This window comes from Salvelinus fontinalis, chromosome 15 (assembly GCF_029448725.1).
Source record: "Salvelinus fontinalis isolate EN_2023a chromosome 15, ASM2944872v1, whole genome shotgun sequence".
NCBI lineage: Eukaryota > Metazoa > Chordata > Actinopteri > Salmoniformes > Salmonidae > Salvelinus > Salvelinus fontinalis.
The window spans coordinates 22,469,830-22,475,777 of NC_074679.1; positions in this window are offsets into that span (position 1 = coordinate 22,469,830).

Sequence of the window (5,948 nt, forward strand, 5' to 3'; positions counted from 1 at the left end):
ATAAGCAGAAAGACTGGACTAGACAGGCACAACAACATAGGTTGAAACTGAAAATGGCTTTTTAGTCTCATGTTTCTAATAACTATTGAATTAACTTGATTCACTTATTTTGGGACAGTTAAAAGGACAACCTCCCAGCACTTTATTATGTTTTGTTTGCTGCTCAATAGGCCTACAAATCATTTATCATCATCCAATCATATTCAGAGCCATCAAAAAAGCAACCTGGTCTCAGAGCATTTCGTATTCTTCTGTACGTAAAACCTAGACACGCCATTTAGTATGGTATGTTACGTTTGGTATGGTTACATTAGACAGATGGTTGCTTATGGCAAAAACGAAAGTAGGATGGTTGGTCGGGGTCGATGGGTATACGTTCAAACCATCCATAGACACCCAAAGGTTGTGAGTTTGAATCTCATCATGGACAACTTTAGCATTTTAACTAATTATCAACTTTTTAACTACTTACTACTTTTAGTTACTTTGCAACTACTTAGCATGTTAACTCTTCCCCTAACCCTTTTAGCTAACCCTTCCTCTAACCCTTTAACCTAACTTGTAAACTTAACCTTAACCCGAACCCTAACCCCTAGCCTAGCTAACGCTAGCGTGCTGGATAACATTAGCCACCTAGCTAGAATTCGTAGTATACCATATGTTTTGCAAATTCGTAGCATATTGTACGTTTTGAAAATTTGTAACATATAATACAAATTGTAATTCGTAAAACATATCATACAAAATGGCCGATTGACATCCACAAATTATAACATACTATGCGAAATGGAACATATCATATTAAATAGAGTGTCTCGGATTTACGTAAAGAATAGTCCGAAATGCTCTGAGACCAGGTTGCAAAAAAATATTTAGTCTTGATGGCATAAATAGTTGATGGGATAAACCTTGACAATTGTCCTTATCAAATGTGCTTCCCTCTCCTTCCAGCCCCATGCTGGAATAGCCAGCCCCATGCCAAATAAAGGTTAACAGGCAGAGACGTGACATCTGCTGAGTCCTGATTGGCTGATGGGGATGCCATATGCTCACCTGTTATCCCCACACCAGTGCATGGTAAACACTCCCAGTCCGACCTGTAGGAGAGCCCATCTGGTGCAGCGCATTAAACCACCTTTTTAACAATGGCATCTGGGAAGGGAAAAGGGCAGATTGTGCCACAACGCCCAATAAAAACAGGCTATGCATAACATTTCGCTCCTAATACAGGGCTGTAGCTCCTCACAGGTTACTCCCTGTACACTGTCCTTTACCAATAAAAGACTGGCAATTTCAGAGAGTGTGGATTACTTTGTGTAAAACAGTCTGTTTTAGGCATGGATATCATATTTGTCTTTGTGGGGATGGGAGAGGTTATATGATTAAAGGCATTGAAGGGGATGATTCTCATGTTGTTGTCAAATAAATTTCAAGTGAACTAATAGCCAATAGCCTTTGTTACAAGAAGGAGAATATCATCCTATTCTTCATTTAGAGTTGACCCATTCAGAAAATCTTATGGTACAATAAAGTCAAACATTACTTTTAAGGGTGTAATGACGGGCATTTACCCAGGTGCACAGTGTGTGTTTTGTTGACAACTGAATTGAAAATAATGTGGTCCTATAGGTTGAATGTGTGCTCTAATTTACCAAATCTGATGCAAATCTAAGCGCTGGCGGCAGTGCTTTTGGTCCAGGGGTGTATCAGAAATATTTTAGATATTTTCACAGCGGTTATTATGAGCTCAATAACTGGCGATGGTGCGAAACGGACGAGTTTTGAATAATAAACAATTTGTAGGTGTGAGGAGGGCTTGGCCACGCACTGGCCAATCAAGGCGCTCATGGCTAGTGCCACTTTCAAAACAACTGGGAAGTCGGAAGGACTTCAGTGTGTTCAAGACAACTGGGAACTCGTGGGAAAAAACATGCTCGGACTGGGAAAATCGCTTTTAATGGTCATCCAACTCGGAATTCCAAGTCAGAAACCAACTTTCCGACCTGAAGATCACTGCCGTCATGATTTGAGCACCATACTACTGCCTGCAAGCGTTTGTCCCAAGTTCTGTAGGTTATGGACAGTCTTTGCTTTGTCATCAACTCCAATTCAGCTGGGGGCACGGAATATTGCAACCTGGACTCAGAGGTAGACATAACATAGTAAATATAAATCCGGGACACTCCAATTAGTATGATATGTTACATTTCATATGGTATGTATTAATTTGTGGATGTCTATCATCCATTCATATGATATGTTACGAATTACAATTGTTATGATATGTTACTAATTGCAATGTGTACAACATCATACAAATTGAAATTAGTACAATATTAAAATGTATGATATGTTACAAATTCCGATATGTTGTGGCTAACGTTAGCTAGGTGGCTAACACTAATGTTAGCTAGTTGGCTAACCTTAGCTAGGCTAGGGGTTAGGAGTTAAGGTTAGGGTTAAGGTTAGGGTTAAGGGAAGGGTTAGCTAACATGCTAACTACAGTGCATTTGGAAAGTATTCAGACCCCTTGACTTTTTCCACATTTTGTTACATTAAAGCCTTATTCTAAAATTGATCAAATAGTTTTTTTCCTCATCAATCTACACACGATACCCCATAATGACAAAGCAAAAACATTTTTTTCAAAATGTTTGCTAATGTATTAAAAATAGAAAACAGAAATACTTTATTTACATAAGTATTCAGACCATTTGCTATGAGACTCAAAATTGAGCTCAGGTGCGTCCTGTTTCCGTGTATCATCCTTGAGGTTTTTCTACAACTTGTGTAAATTCAATTGATTGGACATGATTCGGAAAGGCACACACCTGTCTATATAAGGTCCCACAGTTGACAGTGCATGTCAGAGCAAAAACCAAGCCATGGGGTCAAAGGAATTGTCCATAGAGTTTCGAGACAGGATTGTGTAGAGGCACAGATCTGGGAAAGGGTACCAAAACATTTCTGCAGCACTGAAGGTCCCAAGAACACAGTGGCCTCCATCATTCTTAAATGGAAGAAGTTTGGAACCACAAAGATTCTTCCTAGAGCTGTCCGCCCGGCCAAACTGAGCTCCTCTGTGGAAATGGGAGTACCTTCCAGAAGGACAACCATCTCTGCAGCACTCCACCAATCAGGCCTTTATGGTAGAGTGGCCAGACGGAAGACACTCCTCAGTAAAAGGCACATGACAGCCCGCTTGGAGTTTGCCAAAAGGCACCTAAGGACTCTCAGACCATGAGAAACAAGATTCTCTGGTCTGATGAAACCAAGATTGAACTCTTTGGCCTGAATGCCAAGCGTCACGTTTGGAAGAAACCTGGTACCATCCCTATGATGAAGCATGGTGGTGGCAGCATCCTGCTATAGGGATGTTTTTCAGCGGCAGGGACTGGGAGACTAGTCAGGATCGAGGGAAAGATGAACGGAGCAAAGTACAGAGAGATCCTTGATGAAAACCTGCTCCAGAGCGCTCAGGACGTCAGACTAGGGTGAAGGTTAACCTTCCTACAGGACAACGACCCCAAGCACACAGCCAAGCCAACGCAGCAGTGGCTTTGGGACAAGTCTTTGAATGTCCTTGAGTGGCCCAGCCAGAGCCCAGACTTGAACCCAATTGAACATCTCTGGAGAGACCTGAAAATAGCTGTGCAACGACGCTTCCCATCCAACCTGACAGAGCTTGTGATGATCTGCAGAGAAGAATGTGAGAAACCCCCCAAATACAGGTGTGCCAAGCTTGTAGCTTGGCACACCTGAGAGTGTAATCACCTGAGAGTGTAATCGCTGCCAAAGGTGCTTCAACAAAGTACTGAGTAAAGGGTCTGAATAATTATGTAAATGTGATATTTCAGTTTTTGAATAGATTTGCAAACATTTCTAAACATTTCTTTTTGCTTTATCATTATGGGGTATTGTGTGTAGATTGATGTGGGAAAAAAACAATTTAATCATTTTAGAATAAGGCTGTAACGTAACAAAATGTGGAAAAAGTCAAAGGTTCTGAATACTTTCCGAATGCACAGTAGTTGCAAAGTAGCTAATTAGTTAAAATGCTAAAGTTATTTGAGATGAGATTCGATTCATTCAACTTTTGGGTTACTAGACGTTTGTGTTATATTCATTGAGAGGCTATGCTTGGTTGTTAATCAAATTAAAAGAAGTGGGAAAACACATTTGTTTTATATGTTTCTAAATACGAGGTTTACGGGCACAAAAACACATCTCTCTTGTTGCATGTCCATATGGGCACTGTGCCTCACAGCTGGATAGGCTACACTTCCGTTGTCAAAATCCATGCCATAACCAACCATAAGACCAGCTTCCGGTTGGTCTTAAAAACTTCTTATGGCTTCATCCCGCTACCGGGATTGATATAACAGCAGCCAGATAAAGTGCAGGGCGCCAAATTCAAAAACCAGAAATCTCATAATTAAAATTCCTCGAACATACATGTCTCATATCATTTTAAAGGTATTCTTGTTGTTAATCCCACCAAAGTGTCCGATTTCAAATATGCTTTTCAGCGAAAGCACTACAAACGATTATGTTAGGTCACCATCAAACCACAATAGGCACAGACATTTTTCCAGCAAAAGATAGCAGTCAGAAAAAGCAGAAATAGAGATAAAATTAATCACTAACCTTTGATTATCTTCATCAGATGACACTCATAGGACTTCATGTTACACAATACATGTATGTTTTGTTTGATAAGGTTCATTTTTTTATTAAAAAATCTGAGTTTACATTGGCGCGTTAGATTCACTAGTTCCAAAAACATCCAGTGATAGTGCATAGCCACATCGTTTCAACAGAAATACTCATCATAAATGTAGATGATAATACAAGTTATACACATGGAATTATAGATATACCTCTCCTTAATGCAGCCGCTATGTCAGATTTCAAAAAAAATTTACGGAAAAAGCTAATCATGCAATAATCTGAGACGGAGCTCAGAACAATAGGCAAATTAGCCGCCATGTTGGACTCAACAGAAACCAGAAAATACATGATAAAAGTTTCCTTACCTTTGATGAACTTCATCAGAATGCAGTCCTAGGAATCCCAGGTCCGCAATAAATGCTTGATTTGTTCGATAATGTCCGTTATTTATGTCCAATTAGCTACTTTGGTTCGCGCCTTCGGTAATCAATTCCAAAGTCAGAAAGCTCCTCCACTATAACAGGACGAAATGTCCAAAAGTTCTGTAACAGTCAGTAGAAACATGTCAAACGATGTACTGAATCAATCTTTAGAATGTTGTTAACATACATATTGAATAACGTTCCAACCGGAAAATTTAATTGACTTCAGAAGAGCGATGGAACGGACGTCCTACTCATGTGAAGGCGCATGGTGAATGCGGGATCAGCCCGTGGAAGTGATTACTCATTCCTGTCTCCTTCGGCCCCCCTTCACATTAGAGTCATCAGACAAAGTTCTGTTGACTGGTGACATCTAGTGTAAGCCGTAGGAAGTGAAAACTCATCTATATCTCGCTGTCATTTCAATTGAGAGCATGGTTGAAAAACTGACACCTCAGAAACAATTCAAACAGGAAGAGGAACCTCTCAGGTTTTTTCCTGCCAAATGAGTTCTGTTATACTCACAGACATAATTCAAACAGTTTTAGAAACTTCAGAGTGTTTTCTATCCAATATGAATAATAATATGCATATATTAGCAACTGGGACTAAGGAACAGGCCGTTTAATATGGGCACCTCTGTGCACCTTTCATCCAAGCTACTCAATACTGCCCCTGCAGCCATAAGAAGTTAAATATCCGCTCTAGTGCTTAATGAAATTTGCACTTTTGCACATGTTTTAAGAACAAACCTCAGATATTGCCACCCCTTCCACCTCAGCATAAGCAAGCTCATTAAAGACAACTAAATTACCAATCCTGATGCTAAGGTTTAAGAATAAAAGAGTGCAAAAA